This window comes from Cupressus sempervirens, chromosome 5 (assembly GCF_028749045.1).
Source record: "Cupressus sempervirens isolate cs-2001-9-10 chromosome 5, ASM2874904v1, whole genome shotgun sequence".
Taxonomy (NCBI): Eukaryota; Viridiplantae; Streptophyta; class Pinopsida; order Cupressales; family Cupressaceae; genus Cupressus; species Cupressus sempervirens.
Window position 1 is genome coordinate 578,791,590 of NC_143122.1, and position 26,066 is coordinate 578,817,655.

At 34.1% G+C, this 26,066-nt stretch overlaps 1 pseudogene across 1 annotated transcript in view; it reads left to right on the forward strand.

Annotated features, from left to right (window-relative positions):
- The window catches only part of LOC149557255 (uridine/cytidine kinase UKL1, chloroplastic-like), a 200,238-nt pseudogene that overhangs the window by 31,075 nt on the left and 143,097 nt on the right, over positions 1 to 26,066 (forward strand). The window contains exons 2-3 of the transcript XR_016364861.1: positions 5,315 to 5,468; positions 16,953 to 17,044. The product of XR_016364861.1 is annotated as a uridine/cytidine kinase UKL1, chloroplastic-like (transcript). The remainder of the gene's footprint in view (positions 1 to 5,314; positions 5,469 to 16,952; positions 17,045 to 26,066) is intronic.

Genomic DNA, 26,066 nt, shown 5'->3' on the forward strand with positions numbered 1-26,066 from the left:
ATCAGAGATCAAATGATCTATATATACAAAAAGGAGAGTCGAATAGAATAGAAACATTCTATTCTAGACTACTAAATATTAGAAAAATTCTAATATTTACAGAGATACAATAAGATACAATAGTGAGCATTAAAAAGAAACATAAAGATTATTCTAATAATATATTATTATATATAATATATTAATATTAATATTGTGTAATTGATGATTGATTAGTCACATCTATCTCTCAATTCCTTTGTTTGCCCTATCGCTCAGACCTACCATTAAGGAGGTAAGACTGGTCCCTATCGCTCAGACTGGAGCTGCTCTATCCATCCATTTGCAGCGGTAAGGTCCCTATCCATCCATTTGCTGAGTCCAGAGTGGATCAAGTGGCAACAACTATAACTATTAGTTGTTCCTGCACTAGGCTATCCGGGTGTGCATTCATAGGGAATAGTTGTGAACCGACAAAGTGCTTATCTCCGTGCAAAGGATAGGGCACAACCAAGTGACGCTTCAACTAATTCCAAATATATAGAGGTTGGGGGCCTCCCATTCACAGATCCCATTCCACTGCAATGCCCTATAGATAGTAGTGGGGAGGGTTTGTCTACTTATATATTTATTACATATGTTATATATTATTATATATAATATATTAATATTAATATTGTCTAATTGATGATTGATTAGTTTATTACCAAAGAGACATGTCTCTCTTCATGAGACATGTTTCTTCTATGGATATTTATATATCCTTCAAATCTGCATTTGGAACACACAGAAATAAACGGTAGTGCTTAGTACATTTGCAAAGATCCTTTCACTTAACATGGTATTGGAGCCATACTGTAAATGCATGAAATGATAAGAATGTAGGAAAACTGTAAGCAGGGTAGACATGAAAGGGAATCTCATTCAGCATTTGAATGAACGAAGGGAAATAATTCAATATCAAATTGAATGCAAAGAACCTGTTTATTGCGCTACTCTTGATGCAGGGGTTCCAAACTTAATCACTACCTTCAGAATTGAAATTGCAGGGCTCCTATTCCACACACAAGTCTTCAGTTATTGATTGCAGGCACCTGATTGTAATTGCAAGTCCCCAAATTCACGAAGCTGACCCTTATTGATGGCAGCAGAACAAAAATACAGGCCGTAGGTTTATATGAATCATAATATTTGAGATCGCAGGTTGCTAGAAATGATGTGCAGGCCTCCAAGGTGAAAATGCAAACCTCAGATTTGTGTCCACAAGTCACCAGACAATGATCGCAGGTCTTGGGGATGAATTGCAGATTATGATTGATGAATGCAGGCTTCCAAAACATTCACAAGTGTACCAAATCAAAACACCATCCTCTTTAATTGCTAATGGTTGCCTTACAAGGTAACGACAGGTTCTACTAACCTCAGAAAAGCCACATCAAACCAATTTGTGGCATTGGGAATTTCCAATAGCAAAATGTGCAGCAGTATATATCAACGCCCAGAAACAAAAGTTTTGGTGCTGGATTATTGAAATAACACTCTCCACTATCACAGATGCAAAATGTAATCACTAGCACAAACACCAAATACCAACTTAAGGCACAAACAATGTCTCCCTAGAAACAGTAAAGACAAATAGGAAAGACGTGCAATAGTTCTCAGATATGCAATCCACAACTACCACAGTTGTAGATTGAAATACATCTCTCAGATACAAACCCTTATATTTCAGGGAGATTAAATATGTTGTTCAAACCAAACATTGAGAAATTATATCCATTGGATAAAGGTCATATAATGCAATCTGAGTATCGTGCATCATCACGCCAGAAAAATTGACAGGGATTATATAGTAATCAATATCAATTACATATTACAAAAGCATTAATGACAAACCTTAAGATAATTTGTCTTGACATAATAAATGTCAATATTATTATCAAAACTAATGGTTAAAAGAGTATTGCTATTATGGTAGCAACTATGATATTGACAGGTGGGTAATGCTAAAATGTGTAAAACAAAGGCATCGGCTGTTTAAGTTATAATGACTATTGATTTTAAGAAGGAATTGACCTGTCACCAACCCAAGGATTTGTCATTCACACTATTAATCACTAAGCATCAGAGTTTTGAGGGACAAATAATATATAACGTTATGATCAACCAGTTATTAGCAAAACACTGATTGGTAAAAATGTGATTTGTAAAGGAAGAAACGTGAAACATGACTCTTGGAACACAACTCCTCATTCTTTTGGCAAGAAATATCGAGGCATTTTATATCACTTCAACCGATACCATCAGCCATTTCTCTTTTATACATTAATCCATATTGAATCTGCTCTGTTAGGAGAAAGTGTCATTGGCATTATCAGCATTTTAGTAATAATCTGAAACATCAACATATCGCTTCAAGCCATATACATATGTTTGCAAAATCAATTTGTCATATCAGATATTGCAAAACAATTGGTGAAAGCAAAATAATTAGTTGAACGAACTTATCAACTATATCAGATATAGAAACATCTTCTTATCACTACAAGCGATACAATAATATTCATAGCATATTTAGTGTACTTAACCAGGACCTAACTCATAAATGATGTCATTTGTCAAATTCAACGTCTGCACTTCTAATTGGATAACTTTTGTATAGAGAGATATTGATAAGAAAGCAATGGTGGATTAAACAATCCCATTCACTTCAGGGTTTCCTTCATCCTACTCACTAAGCAATACTTTACATGCAATGATGGCAAAGCAATACATTATTACATTCTTCAATCTAAAGAAAATCCTCCATTTGACTAGGAATTTTTTTCGATTTTTTTTAATCAGATGAAAAGAGAATCACCAAATCTTATTTTTATACAGAAGTACAAGAACAATAGATTCACGCTACGGTGCATAGGTATTGTTGTGTGACTAGGAATGTATCAGTCAAGGCGCTGCTCTATGTAACATTGGGAGTAAAAAATCAAACCTATCATTTTAATCATATGTGAAATTATACCTTGTGAAGCAAAATATCTTACATGTTTGGGATCATGTGAGCAATATATGCGTAAAGTTGAGCAGTTAAAACAATGGGAATTATACATTGTGGGGGGGGGGGGGGGGGGGGTATAATAACCAATGTTCCATTCCCATTTGAACCATCTTGTGAGGCGAGATGTCAAGGAGGGGACATCATCAGAGTTTCAAGTTCGAATCATCCTTTATCTGATGCATATGGGCCTACATTTGAGTAACTTGTGCAGATAAGCATTCTTATCCTTGATTATTACATTTATCCACTTATTGTAGTTTCTCTCGTATTTGAAATTCTATACATATGACAAAAGAGTTATATGACTTGATCTTTTCCTTTGTGTCTGGAGATGTTCTTATAGGAAAAGAAGGTTGGCACCTTATACATGCTACTAAATATTGTGTAGAACTCAATCTTATGATAAAGAAGTTGTGATTAGAATTCATTAGTCATTTGATGATCAAGCTAGATAAAGTGAGGCTCTTGAAGCAAATATCCTTGATGATTGAGATTATGAGTATTCTTCCATTAAGAGGGAGTTTGACACTTCTTCAAGGCAATGCAGGAGCTTAGAAGATTGATACTCAGGAGGAGTCCAGAAATACATGTGTGTGATTGCATGATTTTGATGGACCCACTCCTGTGTACATAATGAGGAAGTAATGACTTATCACTAGAAAGTCGGAAGATTGATATTAGATTCAAAGGGAGTCTGATAGACATCCTCGGGCGAAGAGAGGCTCTAAGGGAGCAACTATAGGACCTGACTTCCCAGGATCATTGTTCAGAGGGAGAATTTTAAGGTGCAATCCCTTATGATTGATATCTTCTCTATGAGGGAGAAGTTCTAACTCAAATCCTTCTAGGATATAACATATTCTTTTAGTAGGCATCAAGGATTTGATGCCAGTGCACATACCAAAATAATATAAGTATGATGAATATCATATGATTGATATTTCTTGTTGAATCATACTCCAGACTATATTGAAAGATAATGGAGATATGTTGATATCCTTAAATATGCCATTCCAAGAATACTAAGATACCAATGCGCCTAGAAAAAGGCCGAAGGTTGGTGCAGATGCTTGCTGATGCACGGATGCATTAGGAAGCTGCATGGGTGTTGAGATGATATCTGTTCATATACTTGAGAGCATGATGTGTTCTATAACAATCCTCGCTAGCTAAGAGGGAGTGTTAATGTTGTAGCTTCAGTCGGATTGAATTAATGTAGAGACAATTCTTTTATGGTTATTGGTCAATCATCAATTAGACAAACCCTCTTATGTCTACTTATATATTTATTATATATGACATATATATATTATATATAATATATTAATATAAATATTATCTAATTAACAATTGATTAGTTTATTACCAAAGAGACATGTCTCTTCTATGAATATTTATATATGCTTCAAATCTGCATTTGGAACACAGAAATAAATAGTAGTGCTTAGTACATTTGCAGAGATCCTTTCACTTAACACAAATTAGGTTACAAAAATGACAAAAAAATGTGATATAAAAGCATGACAGAAAATCAAATAGCACAAATACAAAACAAATGAAATCCACAGAGAATGCCTTGATGGACTCAATGAAATGTGTGTAAAACCGTAGTTTGATGAAAAATTGAGAGTCAAGTAAAAAATTGTTAGATACTGCTAATGCATGAGATTTTACCATTTTTGTCAGTTTTTAATGATTATGCAGGAAAAATTTGGTAAAAGAATGCTGGCTGCAATTTATTGACAACATGGCCTTACTTATTTTATGAAAACATTGCAAAACTTGGTAATTCAAAATTTCTATGATTAATAATTGTCTTTTTTGCGATTTCTGTTTCTATTATCTACAATAATTTTTAATCAATCCTTTTAAAGCATGTGCAACTCAAAAAAATCTTGATTTATACTCAATTAAAGCTAGAGAGAGTGGGAACATACTAACACACTCTGTTCAAAAGGAGTTTGTGTTGTAACTATATGGGAAAAAATTGGAAAAGCATTGCTTCTTAACTGATATTGAGGACATTTGCAGTCATATCAATCTACATGAGTACAAGAAATACTGGAATAATAGAATCTAATTGAGAGTTTTTTTAAAACTGGATACCTATACAATCCTTTAAACATTTTTCCCTATAAGATCATGAAAATTTAACCTGATTTTACTATCAGGTTATTGATGGAGTCATCTTTTGTTGCATCTTTAATTCTTGAACATTTTATTATGTCTTGCTTGTTCTAAATTTTCTTGAAAATAATTTCAAATGATTTGTTGATGCAGGCAGGTCATCAATAAGGCTTCAAAATGTTGAGAGACAATGTCGATAATGCAATGGAGGCTGCTTCGAGTGCACATTTTTCTGGGTTACGCTTGGATGAGATTTCATTGCCAGTATCAAATGGGAATGGTTTACATAGACAACCATTCGTCATTGGTTAGTAGGTTTTTAATTTTTTGTTTGGCCCCAAAAGCAGTCTGGATTAATTGGGTTGTTCCACTTTTGTTTCATGAGACGATTCACCTATAATTGTGGACAAGAAAATAAAAAGCAGCATCTTTTAGTGGCTGTAGAACGGGCAAGATGTTTAGTTTTGAATATACTTAGCCACTGTTGGACATTTAAGATGCTTTATTTAGTTTTGCCTAGAAAATGATGCACAGGGTTCAGGGTTTTAGGCTCTTATGCCAGCTAATTCACAAAATGCTACAATGTAGTTGCTTCTCTTCAATGTTCTTAAGGCACCTGTATGGTTCAAAATGACATTTACTTGTTCCCAACCTACTCACTGACGTTCAAGGCTTCTAAGCACCCATTCCAACTTATTTCAGTTAGAATCAATATCCAGTTTTATACAGGGTTATTCAAATATATATCTCCTGAGATAAGAAATAGCACCTTGCGAATCAAAATAGTATTGTTTTTTAAACTCAATTACCTTTTTATAATGCCAGTGCTAGAGTGGTAGATTCATTGGTTGTGCAATAAATGCTTTAGCATTCAGCTATCTTTTATAATGCCAACGCCAAAATGGCAGATGTACTGGTTGTGTACATAAATGCTTTAACATTCAAACTTATTTTATAAATGTCAAGGCCAGTTCCGCAGAATCATTGGTTGTGATAACAATTGTTCATACATCCACCCAGTGAATCATCTAGGTAGACCAGCATGGTCGAGATGAAGGATGTGAAATGACAATCTTTGAACTATTTTAATTTCCTGCATGATAAAGAAGAACAATTTGTAACAAATAAGCAAGTAATTAAAGAGTTTTGAATTGAGTCAGCTCATGGTAGCCCATTGTATAGGTCTTGTTGTCTAGTCGAGTGGTGGGTTGATACTCACTAGAATGCTCAGTGGCAGGGCAATGGTGTCCCAAGCCAAATTACAAGGGTAGGGAGGGCCCTTCTCAGTTGAGATTGTGTGGAGATACTTAAGGGTCCGCAGTCGGGAGTTTAAGCCCTTGACAATGCTTCTTCTCTTTAGTAGATGCCAAAGCTTGCACAAGACATAGATATGACCTGCATTCAAGTCATCTTCTTTTTAACGACTAATTTTCTTTTATGTACTTACAATTTCTGTTGAAGATATGTTTATATGGTTAATACCGTTAAAGCAATTACTCTCTTTTCATTTGATTAGTACTCATTAAAATTGTCATAATTGTTGATCCCTTTCATTTGAACATGTAAAGTAGTCATATAACTGTTGTCATATGGTTATGGAAAGTAAAGTATTGATCAGTTGAACTTAGTAGAAAAATATCTCTCCTTCCATTAAGTAACGGTTAGTTACGATGGCAATTGTACATATAATATTTGTGGGTTGAATGCTCCTTCAATTTTTCTGTTAATCTGATATAACCATTAATCTCTTTCATATGAACATGTAAAATAGCTGTTATAACTGCCTTTTCATGCTCATGAATATAGAAAAGTAACTGTGTTCATTGATATCATAGTTGTTAGCTAAGACCTGGAAAAAAGGGTTGTTACATATGGTATCAAAGCTCCGGGTTCAACACTAAAAGTTGGGCATGGTATTGTTTTAGGGGAGCTGAAAATGAAGTATTGAATGAGACGAGGAATGTTTACTTTGCATTACTGAATATTTTATAATGTTAGATGAAAAATCACCATAGATCATCCAAGATAACCAAGAAGGGTTGAGATGAGTGGTGTAGTCCACATGAATTGGACATATGGATAAACCTGCAAAAATCAGAAAGATGAATAAAAAACTATGGAAAATAACATAATTAGAATATAGTTTTTCTCTCAAGTTGAGCCATTGGTGATCAGGTACATAGTGCCTAGACAGATCCTTGGCCATGGTAGATTAGTGGCATGCTTGCTGCTGTGATCACTAGAGGTTAGAGTTGCTAGCGAACGACAGATGGGTTGATGGAAGGCATCCACAGCCTAGCTGGCTGTTTAGCCGACATTCTAACACCAGGATGCTCAGGTGGCAAGACTAGATGGTGTACACATGCTTTATCCCAGGTAGGGATTACACTAGGTCTAGATGCCTAGACTTGCACAGTACAAACTAGTTTCTACTTCTCTTCATGCAGTGTGATGTAAACCTTATTAGTAACTAGTTATTTCTTTCAGTTGCATGATTATCTCAATTCTGCAGTATACTTTATGCAATTGCATTCCTGCTCATATGAAATGGTAGTTAAGATTTTGTTAACCATTTTTGGACTTAAAAAATAAATTGTGAGCCATGATTTTGAGACTTTTGATCTTGAAGTAGCTAGGATGTGTTTATATGTTGCTAGTTCTATAATGAACAAAATGGTGAGAAGGCCATAACATCACATTTTGTGCTCCTGCATGGAGTAAGCCCACTTGCATAATCGAAACCATCAATGCTTATTTATGATAAGATGCAACTTTTGTTTGACCTAAATTTTTCTTTGAAAACAATGTGGTGACGAGATGGGCATAACAACCTAGGTCACATGAATGGGAAAACATTCCCTAATCTTTATAGGTGATTGGTGAGCATGCCTAGATGATCTACCTACCCGAGAGCCCTGTGTTAAATGGCACATATGACTAACTTATTTCAGATACTTATGATTAATTTATGATCTAGAGATGAGTTGAGTTAAGAAATTTCAGCTTAAAAAGGTAATGCTTTTCCATATGAAACTTGACTAAATGTTAATAACTTACAATATTTTACTTGCATTTAAATACTTAAATTTTGTCCCAATTTTTAGTATGCACATAGGTGCATAGATTGGAAATGCAATGTTTGAAACAAACAAGATATATGATATAAGTTAATGCTATGAAGCATTTTATGGACCCTCATGGGAAGATGGAATTTGTGAAAACACATCTCTATGAACCTTTTTATGATATGAGACATTTCTTGAAACTTGTTTTACCAAAGTATATTATTATGAACTTGATTGTGGAGCCACCCTATGGTTGGGATCTCTACAGGTAAAATCCCAAGGAAATGTAAGTTTTGTGGATAGATTGGACCCAAGGTCTAAGCCACAGTTTGAACGGTTTGTGGATAGATCATACAAGCGTCTGGACTACACTCCCATCTCAAGATTTGCATGTGGACGTGTAGTCCAATGGCTTAGGAGACTGGGATACAGATAGTGTGGTACCACTTCGATGGTCTTTATTGGGTGTATTATGATTTTTTCATAATATAAGATGGTTGCTTGTTTGTATGTATTGTTATAGATTGCGTAATTCACATGCTGTATTGATTCCATTATCATGATGCATTGGGATGCTTATGTTTACATTGAGCACACTTGTATCACCTTGAAGAAATGTGGATGCTTAACCATATTAAGATGAAGAACTTGTAGAACTTATGTTTTTCAGAGATGAAATACATTTCTATCATGTAATGATTTAAAAATTTCTATTGGAAGATTGTTGTGATAAGATGGGCATGAAGGCCCAAGTTACATAAATAGAAATGTGGATCCACTAACCGGTCCAGGTGATTTGTGAGCCTACAAGGATGACTTCACTCATTTAATGAGTACCATATGTTAGATGGTATGCACGAGTGATTTATTTACTTATGATCATGTTATGATCTAGAGCATGCTAGTTAAGGAATTGCAAGCTTTTGAATGATTATCTTTGCTCTTGAATATTGAACATTGAAAAACAAAGTTCTCTTACACAAACTACTGATATGAGAATTAAACTAAAAATATTATAAGTGTCTAAATGGGTGTCATAGGAATATGAAATAGAATATCCAAGACATGATCAATTCAAAGTGATGCTAAAGCAAGCACAAGTAGGGTAAAGTAAATACAGGTATGTGTGTGTTTTTCTTTGATCTTATGGTATCGTATAAGCATTTTTTTGAAAACATTGAGATAAGGGAATGATACACCTTGATTTTGATCATGGCTTAGATTCTGATTCAAATTTGAAATGAGATGAATTCATGATGCTATATATATATATATATCTTGTATTTGAAATATTCTTTTAGTATTTAAAATTGCAAAGTTCATTGAGGACAATGAAACACAAGGAGGAGGGTATGTTACATCCCAATTTATGGCTCAATTTCAAATGTTCCTTTATAGTTGTTGAGGCTTCATGCGAAGTTGAGTGGTTGGTTACATTAGTTATTCATGATGGTTTCAAGTGAAAATGAAGTGTTGGTTATTTGTTATGATCTCATGGGCAATTGGAATATTTATGACGATATATGAATTGGAAATAGATGGCTAATATGATTATATGCTATGATAATTTTGGCTTCGTAAAATGATGACCAATATGTTGCTCCATGATAAATTTATCACTTGCACTAACGTGGTGAAGGGGGGGAAGCATTGCCAAAGAAGGAATTGGGCATGGGTGCACCACCTACCATTGAGTCAACAGGTATGAGTCTTGACCACCATGGCTAAGGGAAAATGGCTAGGCAAGTAGGCGTATACCAAGGGACTATCATGAGCTAACCAGGTCAACACATTTAATAAAACAATAAAATTATTCACTTGAGCATGAGCGAACTAAGAACGGTTGTAATTTACATTAGTAAGTAAGCTATCATTATAATAAAACATAAGGAGTAAAAGATTATTCAATCCTAAGTCAATGTTTTATTATTATTTCCATTTTATGGCAATGGATTTGATATTATTTCATGTCATTGATCCTTTGTATTATTTTCAGCTTTTGGCAATATTTCAATATTATTATTATTACTTCTTGGCAATGGTTTATCTTTCATCTTGAATATTTCTATAATGTTTTCCATTGACTTTATATTTTTTGTTTGGGTGGCCACATTAATATTTATTTTATTTTCTACATTAAATTGATGACCGTGTACCTTGTAACTCCTTGCCACCTTTGCAATCTTGCTTGTAACTGAGCATGTAGTTGAGAAGGCTAAGTTATGATACAAAAGCTCATTCTTGCCTCTGGTAGAAACCACACCACCGTGTGCAGGGTTATTTCTTCCTTCGCTAGCAACATTGTTTCACATTCATTCCTTCTTATACTTGCCTTCTATAAACATTGAATTCAGCTTAATTACAGGAGCCGATCATGTATCCTTGCTTCCATAGCCTTTGGTGTTTGGACAACCGCGTATCAATCAAATTGTTTAGGCCGTGGCAGAATCGACCACCATTTTAGGTCATGATATTATCATTGCTAGCTTATGCTTATAATTTCAAATGATATATTGAGGCATATTTGAACTCATGAAATATTGATTAGAATTGATCATGACATGAACCAATGTTCTCTCTTTATACACACATCGTAAGAATGATTTAGAACTGTGGCATTCTCTCATTGCGTAATTCATACAAGGATATTTGAATATATATCTCCTGAGATAAGAAATCGTGCCTTGCAAATCAAAATTGTATTGTTTTTTTATTAATTCATTTACCTTTTTATAATGCTAGCGCCATAATGGCATATGCATTGGCTGTGCACTAAATGCTTTAGCATTCAACTGTCTTTTATAATGCCAATGCCAAAATGGCAGATCTATTGGTTGTGTATAAAAATGCTTTAACATTCAAACTTATTTTATAAATGCCAAGGTCAGCTCGGCAGAATCATTGGGTGTGATTACAATTGTTCATACATCCACCCAATGTATCATCCACGTAGACCAGCATGGTCGAGATGAAGGGTGTGAAATGACAATCTTTGAACTAGGGTTATTTCTTGCATGATAAAGAAAAGAACAATCTGTAACAAATAAGCAAGTAATAAAAAAGTTTTAAACCGAGTCAGCTCATTGTAGCCCATTGTATAGCTCTTGTTGACTAGTTGAACGGTGGGTTGATACTCTATCACTAGAATGCTCAGTGGCAGGACAATGGTCTCCCAAGGAAAATTTCCAACGTAGGGAGGGCCTTTGTTAGCTGAGATTGTGTGGGGATACTTATGGGTCCGTGGTTGGGAGTTTAGGCCCTAGACAATGCTTCTCCTCTTCACTAGATGCCAAAGCTTACGCAAGACAAAGATATTACTTGCATTCAAGTCATCTTTTTAGCGGGTAATTTTCTTTTATGTACTTGCAATTTCAGTTGAAGATATGTTTATATGGTTAATGCCGTTAAACTAGTTACTGTCTTTTCATTTGATTAGTACTCACTTAAATTGTCATAACCATTGATCCTTTTCATCTGAACATGTAAAGTAGTTATATAATTGTTGTCATATGGTTATGGAAAGTAAATTATTGATCAGTTGAACTTAGTAGAAAAATATCTCTCCTTCCATTAATGTTTAGTTACGATGGCAATTGTATATATCATATTTGTGGGTTGAATGCTCCTTCAATTGTTAGATAAGATATTTTAGTTAATCTGATATAACCATTAATCTCTTTCATATGAATATGTAAAATTGCTTTATAACTACCCTCTCATGCTCATGAATATGGAAAAGTAACTGTGTTCATTGATATGATAGTTGTTAGCCAAGACCTGAAAAAAGGGGTTGTTACAATGAATCACTTTTGATTTTCACAATCCCTCTTGGCATTTACTCGATCAGAAACACAATTTGTTGGCAATTAAGGCCAACTCAGTGCATGGTAGCAGGAGGAAATTCTCAACTCCTCAAATTCCAACACCAAAACCCTTCAAACTTTCAATTGCGTAAAATATAAGTATAATGGAATGGTTTCGTCCTTACAAGACATTTTATTTATAATTATTTTAAAACAAATGCTTCTTCTTCACACTCAACACCAAGTTTCTTTATGAGCACACTTTTCACTTAAATGCCTTTTGCATTATACTTAAAAACATATTTGAATAACAAAATTTAATAACTCCCTTTTCCTCCAAAAACAATCTTTTAATTAATATAATGATATAAGGTCATTGCTTCTTGTGCCCAAGATTTAAAACTTTTCAACCTGGTTTCAACGAGCTATGACACTAAGGTGACCAATTTACAGTACTGGCAAAAATAGTAACCTTAGTATATTTAATTAAATAATAATCATAATTCACTCGTCTTGTGAAAATGATTGAAGAAGCATCCAAAGTGAAATCTGATAGCACATGAGTGATCTTGATGAAGAAAGACGATGAATGAACTTGAAAGGGTGGCTTACTAAAAGTAGACGCTCCCTCCAAGATTCTTGGAGCACAAACCAAATGCCAAAGATTAAAATTGAGAGCATCATTCAACTCTAACTCATCAGAGCTGATAAGAACCATTCGAGGACTTACTATAAATAGTAAATCCCTCAAAATGGAGCTAAACTCACAATTGGGCATTGGAGAGCCAAATAACTCCATAACAAGGCCCTTTAAACACTTGTATCAGCCTACAAGGATGCAATGATAGGCTGAATCCATCGACTCTAATGCAACTAAAAAATGGGGACATTACACACCTGCGCCAAAAAAGAAGCAAATTTGTTGGGCTGTTGGGGATATGCCTAGGTCAAACCCAAGTATAAGAATTAATCTTGAAATTGAAATAAATTGAAAGAACTATTAAAGCAGGCTGTTGTGCAAGCTAGATCTGAAAAATGAATGTTTTTAATCTTCATAAACCTTCGTTGTGTTGAAATGATCATGAAGATATTGATGTTCACTTTGTAGAGTTTACATTAGGAATAGTTGATCATGGATAACATCATGAATGCTATAGATCTGAAAATTGCTCCATGTCTTCAATGCCTTGGATGCTTGTTTACTTGCTCTTGAGGACTTGAATGCTTGAGAACTTTGATTGAACTATTGGATGTCAAAATGAGGGGGTTAAGCTTGCTTTTATACCTCTCCCTAGCATTTTGGGTTTTGAATTTCAGAGGAAGTTGATACGAGAGTTAGAAGGTTTGAAACTGGGCTCCGATTATTGACTAAGTTGCCCTAGGCAGCCTAGTCTGGGCGACATTGTCATCTTGACACATGCCAAAATCATGTGCTAGGGTCTAAAATGCAGAGAGGAAGGTATAATTTGAACCAAAATGAGCAAAATCAAGCATGATCGGGCATAGGAGGCTAGGAATGCAAGAGTGAGGCCTAGACGAGCAAGAAATTCTATGTGGATACAATTTACAACTCTACATTATGATGAAACAATTATCCCTATTTCCAAATGCAAAGTATTCACCTGTGCACATGAAGAATTTAGAAAGGCCAGCTACTAAGGAAGTAGACCAAGATCACATGTAGGCTATTGTATGGTGGAGGGTTTGTTGATTTAATAATTCATGGGTTTCACACATGGCTTAGCAGGATGTAATGATCTGGTCTTAATATGATCAAAATGAATTAAATCTTGACTTGAGATATTTTGTCAAACAGTTGGAATGTAATCTTGGTATTAAGTTCTGATACCACTTTATTATTCTGGCCCTTAATCTGACTAAAGAAATCAAGTTCTGACCCTCGGAATTTAATCAAATAGTTGGCATGCAAGCTGAATAATGAACCTGCTGATACTACTGTTGCGATTATTGCATCACATTTAGTTAAATAACTATTCCTCACATATTAATGCATCATTTCTAAAACAATTACAACAGCAGTGATCTCAAAGAAAAGACAAAGTTGTATTCAATGTGCAGTCACAGTTTAACTAATAACAGATTATCTTTATTTCAGATATGCAAGAAGACTACAGGTACGGACTCAAGTATTTCTATTAATTTCTATTAAACTAGAAGTAGTGTACACACCCCTCCTCAAGTTTGTTAACACAAAGAATGATAACTGAAACCTGTTTAGTCATAGATAGATGGAAGTCTGTGCTGTGGTCCATGACATGCCTCCAATGGCTACAGTTCTGGAACTGTCAACTCCCAAATGTTCCAACACTCATCGTGATTTACTGGTATCAGCTTTAGCGGAATGTCCATAACTCGTGACCTCTCTGTAAGGGAAAATGCAGATGGCGTAACCAATATTCCGGCTGCTATCACTGTCATCCCTTATGCTCCTTGCGGATTATGATGTGTACACGTTGACTGTAATATGCATTGCTGGAGGTGACCCGACTTAAGAAATTCCTGTCAGCCAACTGTATGCTTACATCCCTCTGCTATGCTGATGAATTATGGATGTCTAATCTGCCTGCCCAACTTCTGAACTTGTCATATACCAATGCTCGGCTTTAGGAATTATCAACTTCAACTGTTCGTACCTCACTAACTGCCATCAATCTTCAGGAAACCTTCTTTACTGATTTGTATCTGCTGTTGTTAACTCCAGTCTGAAAGCTTAAGGTGAGTTACTGGTTTGCGTCCAGTCTCAATAAATTTCCTTGAGGGGTTTCGTCCTTAGGAAGTATCCAGTCACAATAAGCAACCTTTTAGGATTTGTTTAATAACATATATTCGTTGTGTCAATCCCAATGTAGCTCCGCGCTTTTATAACCTCGATATGAGGGAAGACATAGACAACTAGGCAATGTGGGATTAGAAGCCAATTTCGTCTTTTACTCACTAAGTAACTTTATAACTTTATAACATTAAAATATTTAAATAAATCACTTAAGTCACTTGAACTTTAAAATCTCTTGAAATCTATGTTCCACGGAGTTTCCGGGACGGGGACGTTTTAGGGGACGGGGACGTGTTTCCGGTACGGGTACGGGTCGAAGCCAAAATTTAGGGGACGGGACATCAGGGGACGGCGATTAAAAACATAGGGGATTTTTTTAATATAGAGACAAAATTCAAATATGTATATCATAACATTGATAAACCATTCACCATATACATTTTAGAAGATAAATACATGGAATATTATCAAATGGCAAATACTAAGTGCTTCCATTATAACAATATCACATACATATATAGCAAAAATTAAAATGCCTAAAGGCTTCAAGTATCATGCTGAAATCAGAATGAAATAAAGAGAAGTCCAACTAAAATAGTTGGTAAATAGTAAATACCGAACGTAGTCTTGCCTCACTAAACACAATCTTTGCTCATTGCTGCTACTGCTCTTATGTTTTTTTCCTTCCTCTTAGCAAGTATGTTAAATCGAAAAATGAGTAGAAGAGTTAGTGTTTTAATGGACCAAATATGGGTTGCATATTGTTATTATGTCTTTAAGATGACTAGGGGCCACACGAACAACAAAAATTAGGAAAAAATGTTTTTTTGGGGATGGTTTGCCTTTACCAGATTGACTGGAAAAAAGGGGACGGCCAGCAGTTTCGGGGACGGATAGGGGACGGCAAAACTGTCCCCGATACTGCTGGCCGTCCCCAAGTTTCCTGCCCAAAAAAATTGGCCGTTTCGGGGACGTTTCTGAATTCTTCAAAAAAGGGACGTCACAGGGTACGGCCAAAATCCGTACCCGCGTCCCCGTTTCGTACCCGGTACGGGTACTAGGGTACAGAGGCAGGGGACGCGTCCCCGTGGAGCATAGCTTGAAATACTTGTCTGATTGCCATGCCGTTTGAAATAGGAATCTCTCCTCATAATTCCCCATGCGACCAAATAGACTTTCTAAAAATAGAAAGGGTCCATCTCTATTACCCCTAACTTACTATACATAGTATGGCAAATGGAGTCCAAATGACATCGAACGAAGGCCAAATCCATAAATTGCTGAATTTTGGAGATGAATCAATCCTTAGAAGACCCTCTAACCATCCTCATTAGCCTTCGAGGATCCAATATTAGGCTAATCCCTCAAATTCTGATGCTGGCAACCAATGGGGACACTACACAGGATGTGTTTTGGCTCTAAGAATCATCTTCCTTTTCCTTTCTCGATTCCACCTGTATCCTGCAAAACATTAATATATGATTAGAATTATTTCATGAAGATTACAGTGGAATATTGATATAATTAATTTCTGCATTCATTGCCATCTATTTCAGTACTTTAAAATATTATTTTTTGATTAGTTGAAGTTGCATGGCCATTGCATTATTGTTTTCTTCCTTAATTTAATTTATATATATTTTAATTTCCAGTCTTCCATTTTTTGCAAAACGGTTTACTGTTTTCTATCCTCATCTCCAGTACCAGTACCAGTGTCAGTGTCAGTGCCAATCTGCATCTCCTGTAACCATAGATCCATGCATACGTTGCACTTACTCTTCGAAGAATCACATGCAGAAATCTTTCTGAGAATGAGTTTAGTATAAGGACACTCTCTTTTCTTATTGGGATAAAGAAGTAGCTAACAGAAAATGTTACAGATATGAAATTTAGAATTGATGAATCAATTTAAGTTTGGATGATGCATGTGTTTGTTAGTTATTGACTATAAAATTACACTTTTATCTCAACTAACTCTAGTTTACTAGACAGCACAATTTTTTTAAAACTTCAACTGTTCTTAGTAGAGTTGGGATGAATAGAATTATAAATTATCTGTATGCATCATCTCTATTCATGTGGATGTTTTTTTATCAATGATGGAAGATACAAGTGGTGGAATTTTGCAGGGGTTGCAGGGGGTACAGCTTCTGGAAAGACGACAGTCTGTGAAATGATCATCCAGCAACTCCATGATCATCGTGTAGTGCTTGTTCATCAAGTAAGACCAATGAAATGTTTCAGCTTTTAACATGGTATTTTTCCATGATTAATTTGTTTTTTGCTATAGACATACCAAAGACTATAAAGGTTACAGTCATTGTTGGGCATCACATCCAAGATTAAATGAAAATTTCCTATTCAATTCCATAGAACTATAATACAAGAACTTGGAGTTCATTTTGTAGTTCGATCAATATGTTTCCAGCGTTAGCTTTGTAACTCAGCTAGGAAATAACAAAGTGGCTGGTTAGTTTATAAGAGTGAATCGTGTGCCAGATTGGTATTACTGTAAAGGTCTACAGAGTGTATTTATTTCTAATTTGACACCAAAAATATTTGTTTAAAGATACATGTTGTGTGAGTTAATAGGCATTCTTGTAGTGGATATAAATTACTTTTTCCAGATACAGAAAATTATCTAGTGTCAATCACTGTCTATTTTAATTCACAGGTACCTAACAAAGATGACACCCAGAGAACTAATTCTTAAGGCCTTGTAAACCCATCTTGAAGGCAGAAGAATTTAAAGATTACTGAGGTAGGCAGTATCAAGATGAAAAACTTATAGATTATAAGAGATGATGTTGCTAGACTCATTGATGTGAAATAAGACTGTTCTGGATACTGATATAAGATTGGACAACCAAGAAGTGAGAACAGAACTACCACATGATACATAACTAAGGTTTGTTAAGAAAAAATTGTGGTTGCTTCCAGAGATGTAATCATTTGGTATTGATCTTATTATAGACAAGGATTTACTATATGTGAATCCTTGTCTTCAGTAACAGGACTGTTAAACTGAGAAAATATTTGTTCCAAACACAATGATCCCTAAACTTAATTGAAAGGTGTGGTGTTGGATATTATAATAAACCCTCTGTAGATATACCTTCTAGGATCTGGTATCAGTAGAAAAGAGATGGGAGCCTTTCATCATTGAGTGCTTTGGTGAACTCATGTATCTGATTATATTAATTGTTTTTCTAAAAACTTCAAGTGACTTTGTATGCTTAGTGGTTGGTGTGTCTGAAATTCTACGGAATGCTTGTGGTCTGTGAAATGTGGAGCTTGTTTGCATGGTCAATGGGGAGGGGAACTGGTACACCATTTTCAAAAAATGTTTGAGATGAAAATTTCAATCTTTTTAATATAAATTAATTTCAAAAAAAAAAAAAAAAAAAAGGTGGACATGCATCTTTAAAAATGGGAAACACCAAAATGCTGTTTAGAATAAAATGATACATGTAGATTTTTATTGGACAAGTTTCAATTTTTTGGCGAAAAGCTTCAAGGTCCATTACTGTTGGGCTTAGCTTTTGTATGTTTCTTAGATTTTTTTTGAAAAGATTATTTCTTCAGCTTTGAGTTTTCTTTTGGGTATTTTATTTTTTGGCTTGATGAATGATTGAGTGAAATGTTGTAGACTGAAATTTGTATTTGAAAACCTGAATTGGTCCATCCTAAGAGTCATTTATATGAGTAGTCTCTTTGGATTGTGGTAGGAATTGAGAAATCAGTGAAGGCTTGCTGTGGTCATTCTTGATTTAACTCTATTGGATTATATCCAGGGTTATGATAAGAAGTTGATTCATTAATCTAATAAAATATGTGTTCACTAATTAAAAAAGAAAATAATTAAATCAAGATTATGTTTTGAATGCTATGGGGTCATATAAATGTTTTTGGTATGAATATTTTTTTCCAAGGATTAAATTTTTTATTTGATGAAAATGTTCAAAGAAATGCATCCATTTTTTAATGAGCAGTTCTTGAGATGGTCATGTTTCCTTCAATCCACCATCTTTGATAACCAAAGTGAAGACAGTCCATGTCTTAGGTTTCCTTCCTCTTTCTTGTGTAATTGCCTTCTTGTGTGAGACTATTATGTGGATAGAAACCATGCTTACGACTTTTTTGTTCTAACATGTGCAATGCCTCTCCTGAGGATTGGTGATATGTTTTACTAGCCTTTCATGAGATCCTTATTTGTGATGGTAGTAGTTTCTTGAATAGGTGCACCTTTTGGTGTAAATGGGCAACTCAACTCCCAATAGCTGGTATCAGAGTGGGTTCCTTTGGATACAGTCTAATTGCTTGAAGGAAGATCTAAAAGAGCACAAATGGCCATGCAAGAAGGATATGGATTAACATCAAACAAGGCACTTGAAAAAATATGCCTTTCCAGCATAAGGATGGAAACATATTTGAATGCCTTGAGGTATGATATTTGGTAATAAGTTGTAACTGGCTTCATAGGCCTTGCACCTCCCCCAATGGATTATTTATGAAAGAGTGTGAAAACAACGTGAAAGCTGTTAAGTACATTAGCTTCATGGTAACTGAAGCAATATATATATATATCATTCATTGGTGGAGAGTCTGGAGACTAACTAAACTAATCTGTCTATGTAAGTATCTTGAGCAATCTTCAATTTAATTTCTTATTAATATATATGTAATCCTGAACTGAAATAAATATCCTTATATGATAAGAATATTTTCTTTTATCTTTGTACTGAAACAGTTTTGTATATATGTGCAGATCTGAATTTTCCTGAGATGCAATTGGCTTTGTTATTGATTGATCCAGAAATCAGAGTTTCATGAATATATATGTGTGTGCATTGAGATCTGTTTACGTAGGGGTATGACCCTACCTAACCATACCTCAATGCATACTTAATAAACACTGATCAGAGAAACCGATTCACTTTATTATAATCGCATCCTTAACTAAGATTGGTGACGGTTCATGGTATCGATTATTTTTAGCACCCGATACCTGTCTCATTCAATACATATTATCTCATTTGATACATATTGCTTGATTGGTTAGTATAACAAGGTTTACATATATATATATATATGATAGAATTTGATATATATATTCTATCATATATATATATATGTATATCTGTATGAATATACAGATTTAGTAGAAATCAAATATATATATATATATATATATACATCTGTATGAATATACAGATTTAATAGAAATCAAATATATATATGATAGAATATATATATCAAATTATATTATATATATATATATATATGTATATATTAAATCTGTATATTATATTTGATTTATATTAAATCTGTATATTCATATATATATATAATTCTATCATATTTATATTAAATCTGTATATATATATGTATATCTGTATGAATATACAGATTTAATATAAATAAAAAAATAAAAATAAAAAATAAAAATATATATATCAAAACCTTGTTATACTAACCAATCAAGCAATATGTATCGAATGAGATAGTTTGTATTGAATGAGAGAGGTATTTGGTGCTAAAAATAATCGATACCATGAAGTGTCACCAGTCTTAGTTAAGGCTGCGGTTATAATAAAGTGAATTGGTTTCTCTGATCAGTGTTTATTAAGTATGCATTGAGGTATCGTTAGGTAGGGTCATACCCCTACGTAAACAGATCTCAATGCATACACATATATATTCATGAAACTCTGATTTCTGGATCAATCAATAACAAAGCCAATTGCATCTCAGGAAAATTCAGATCTGCACATATATACAAAACTGTTTTAGTACAAAGATAAAAGAAAATGTTCTTATCATACAAGGATATTTATTTCAGTTCAGGATTACATATATATTAATAAGAAATTGAATTGAAGATTGCTCAAGATACTTACATAGACAGATTATTGGTTTAGTTAGTCTCCACCAATGAATGATCTCTAAATTTACATTGTATCAGAGCCTAATTGGTAGAGAGACTTCTAAATTTAGATTCTTGAAACAAAAGTGACAACATGTCAAACAATGTCAGAGTAGAGGATAGGCATGAAGGAGCAGCAAATTTCTTCTCTTGGAAAATTCGAATTATAACAATTCTCGAGGAATTAGAATTAGAATCATTCATTGAATCAGATATTTCAATACTTGAAGATGAGGCAGAAAAGGCCACTTGGAAAAGACAAAATAATAAAGCCAGGAAAATCATTGTTGATTTAGTAAAAGATCATATTCTTCCTTCCATCTCAAATCTCAAAAAGTCATTTGAAGTTTTCAAGACAAATGAGGATACATTTGAAATCAACAACTCTAGCAGATTAATTACATTAAAAAATCAACTGATGAATACAAAAATGAATAAAGGGGAGTCAATTTCATCCTACTTTGGAAAAATTTCCGAACTAAAGAATCATCTATCTTCTACTGGAAGCAAAGTAAAAGACCAAGAACTATCCATAATAGCACTTAGAGGATTAACTATATCTTGGGAAGCTTTTATTCAGGTTGTCAGCAGACCCTCAATACCAGCCCTTGTTCAACTGAAAAATGATTGCACAGTAGAAGAATCAAGACTAATTTTGAGAGGAATCATTTCAAATCAAGAGGGAGAAAATCAAGTTCTCTTCTCAGTCTCCAACAACAAAGGAAAGAATAAGAAATTCAAAGATAAGAAATATGATAAATAGAAAGGAAATAATAATTACAAAAGAAATGACTTCTTTAAAGTTCAATGTTATAAGTGTGAGAAATTTAGACATACTTTTAGAAATGGTCCAGAAAGGGAAAAATCCTAGCTTCCATAGCCGAAACAAAAAAAGATGAAAATTTGTTATTCTATTCTGCTCTATCAAGTGAGATGAAATCCAAAGAAAACGTGTGGATAATAGATAGTGTTGCTTCCTGACATATAATAGGATTCAGAGATAAGTTTGAAACTTTTGGAAATTATCTCACTAAAGGAGTCACCATTGGAGATAATTCCACATATCCAGTTTAAGGAATTGGGATCTATTCTATACAACTAAGAACTGGGGTTACACTAAAATTGAAAGATGTTCTTTTCGTACTGGGCATAAAAAGAAATCTAGTATCGATCTTTGGACTTGCTGATGAAGGGTTTCAAGTCACCTTCAATGGAGACAAAGTATTCTATTGGCCTAAAAACACTAATCTCAAGAATGGTATCACCATAGAGACTAGAGACAGGACCCTATATAAATTATGCAACATTCAAAAGCAAGCTCTAAGCCATGGAGTGACAAACTCTAATGAAGTATGGCATAGAAAACTCAAACATATTGGATTCAGTTCACTTCTTAATATAGATAAAATCACCACTAGAACACCTAGCTTAAATTCAAAACATATAGGCACTTGTAAAGGATGTGCTCTAGGAAAGAATATAAAAAGACCTTTTCCTCCTAGTGAACACAAGTCTAAATCAGTTCTAGAACTAGTTCACTATGATTTATGTGGACCTATGCCAACACTTTCTCTAGGAGGATTCTCTTATTACATAATATTCATTGATGATTTCTCTAGGAAAACATGGATCTATTTTTTTGAAGGTCAAAGAATCAAATGAGGTCCTATCAAAATTTAAAGAGTTCAAAGAAATAATGGAAAATCAAACGCCAAAAAGAATTAAAACATAAAGATCAGACAATGGAAATTTCAAAGCTTTTTTTTACCTCTGTTGGGATTAAGAGGGAGTATACAATACCTTATAATCTTTAACAGAATGGGTTAGCAAAAAGAAAAAATAGAATTATTGTTGAAGCAGCAAAAGCCATGCTCCATGATCAAAATTTACATTTCTGATTTTGGGCAGAGGCCACCAATACAATTGTATATATTCAAAACAAATGTCCACACTCTATACTAGAAAACATAACTCCTGAAGAAGTTTTTACATGAACTAAACCTGACTTAAGTCATCTTAGAATATTTGGTTGCCTTGTTTACATTCACATACTTAAAGAAAAAAGAACCAAGTTAGAACCATCCGATAAGAAAGGAATATTTGTTGGGTACAGTGAGAACTCCAAAGGGTATAGAGTCTATACACTTAGACAAAGATCAGTTGAGTTGAGTAGAAATGTCATATTTGAAAAAAAAACTGCTTTAAAACTATCTACAAGTATATAAGATGAGCCCATCACAGACTTAGATGAAAATATGCAAATCGAAATTTAGAGGGAGAACATATTAAAAGAGAATCAATCATTACCAGATAGAGATAATAGAGACATCACTAGTATCAAGAAAAGGCCATTGTGTGCAAGGGAAATGATTGAAGAAAATAATGTTGAGCTTGATGAAATTTTCAAGGAAAGCAAGCAAACCAGAAACAAATCTTGTTACATTGCATTAGTAACTGAGCTTACTAAATCTGAACCGTTAACTGTTGAAGAAGCCCTAACTTGTCAAGCTTGGAAAGATACTATGGTTGAGGAATATCAATCCATGTTACAAAATGATATTTGGGATATTGTATGTAGACTAAAAGACAAATCAGTTGTTTCGTCAAAATGGTTATACAAAATCAATATGCTTTTGATGACAGTATTGAAAAGCATAAAGCAAGGTTTGTTGCTGGGGGTTTTTCTTAGAAGGCGGGTATTGATTATGAGGAAACTTTTTCTGCAGTTGCTTGCTACACTTTCGTAAGAACAATTGTTGCAATTGTAGCATCCAAAGGATGGAAGATACATCAAATGGATGTCAAGACCACATTCTTGAATGGTGTCACAAATGAAGAAGTATATATTGAACACCCTGAAGGTTTTGCTATAAAAGATAAGGATAAATATGTATGTGAACTCAAGAAAGCACTTTATGGCCTCAAACAAGCACCTCAAGCTTGGTATGAAAGGATAAATAGCTACCTCACCAAACTAGGATACTCAAAGAATGAAGCTGATCCAAACATATATTTCAAAATTTCTAATGATGACATGTTAATTCTTGTTTTATATGTTGATGATCTATTGATAGTAGGGAATGATCACTTGATTGAAAGATGCAAACAAGAGCTTAAAGCTGAATTTGAAATAAAGGATCTAGGTCTACTACACTATTTCTTGGGCCTAGAAGTCTGTCAAAAGAAAGATCATATTTTTCTACATCGAGGGAAGTACACTCAAGACATCTTGACTAGGTTTGGAATGATGGATAGGAAACCTCTAACAGCTCTGGTGGAAACTAATCTACATAAACTAAAAGAAGAAACTGTGAATTCAGAGTCTGCTGATTCCACTTTGTACAGACATATCATTGGATTACTTATGTCTCTTTTAAATACTAGACCTGATATATGTTATGCCACAAATGTTTTAAGTCATTTTGTGTGTGAACCAAAGAAGATTCATTTGATGGCTGCCAAACATATCTTGAGATATCTGTGTGGCACTATTGGATTTGGTTTGAAGCATAAAAATGTAGAGATCAAACTTGAAGGATATATTGATCCTGATTGGGCTGGTTGTTCCATAAAATGGAAAAGTACTACAGGATGTTGCTTCAATCTTGGATCAGCAATGATATCCCGGTTCAATAGAAAACAACCAATAATCATCTTGAGTTCCACCAAAGTTGAGTACATGCCAGCATTAATGGGAGCACGCGAAGCAATATGGCTGATAAAGCTATTATTTGGAGTTTTTGGAAAACAATTAAGTCGTACAGTGATTCATTGTGATAACTAGAGCTGCATCAAAATTTCTGCAAATCCTATTTTCCACAATCAATTGAAGCACATTTAGACTCCTTATCATTACATAAGAGATATGGTTGACAAAAATGTTATCAAGCTGATTTATATCAGCACAAATGAGCAAAATGCTGACATTTTCACCAAGCCTCTTGCAAAGTTGAAAATAGTGTACTTTAGAGGTAAACTTTATATGACAAATTTGTAAATGCATTTGTAAATTAATATATTCATGAATAATTGAAATTAGATTGTTTGCAAACTTATGTTATGAAAGGTGACGACCTTATTTATAGTTGATCTATCTTCTAACACTAAAAGTGTTGAAGTAAGTGTTATCATTGTTCTTCGGGCTGGATTTTGCTGGACACATTGATAACCATCATGGTTCTTTGGTTCTTTGGGCTGGATTTTGCCAGACACCATGAAAATCTATTATGGTTCTTCGGGCTGGATTTTGCCGGACACCATAATTGACCACTTTCAAGTGGTGTATAACCTTGTGTTATAATTCCTTCAATTCCCTCCTTGCTAAAGAGAGAGTGTTAAGTATATTAGCTTCATGGTAATTGAAGCAATATATATCAATACACACACACACACACACACACACACACACACACACACAGATTTAATATTCATATCTTATGATTTCATATTCTATCATATATATATATCAAAACCTTGTTATACTAACCGATCAAGCAATATGTATCGAATGAGATAATATGTATTGAATGAGACAAGTATCGGGTGCTTAAGATAATCAATACCATGAACCGTCACCAGTCTTAGCTAAGGCTTCGATTATAATAAAGTGAATCGGTTTCTCTGATCAGTGTTTACTAAGTATGCATTGAGGTATGGTTATGTAGGTTCATACCCCTACGTAAACATATCTCAATGCACACATATATATTCATGAAACTCTGATTTCGGGATCAATCAATAACAAAGGCAAGTGCATCTCAGGAAAATTCAGATCTGCACATGTACATAAAACCGTTTCAGTACAACGATAAAAGAAAATATTCTTATCATATAAGGATATTTATTTCACTTCAGGATTACATATATATTAATAAGAAACTGAATTGAAGATTGCTCAAGATACTTACATAGATAGATTATTAGTTTAGTTAGTCTCCACCAATAAACGATCAATAAATTTTACAAAAGCTAAGTATGTAATTTTGTTTGGATTATTTGAGTTAGAATTTGTAAGTCATGCTTTGCTAATTGAAATAAGCCAAGTACATGTGGGATAAGTTGAAGAATATCTATCCAGGATATGATAAAGTGAAGAAGGCAAAGCTTCAAGCACAAAGGCGCTTCAAAAGCTTTAAGATGAAACAAGAAGATAACATAGCCTCCTACTTGGTTCATTTTGGTGAGATTGTGAACATTTTGGTGAGATTATGAACACAGAAAGAGGCCTTGGTGTGAAGAGATTGGAGAATCTGTAATCATACACCTTCAAGATTTGATTCCATAATTTTGGCAATTGAAGAAATGAGAGATCTAGACA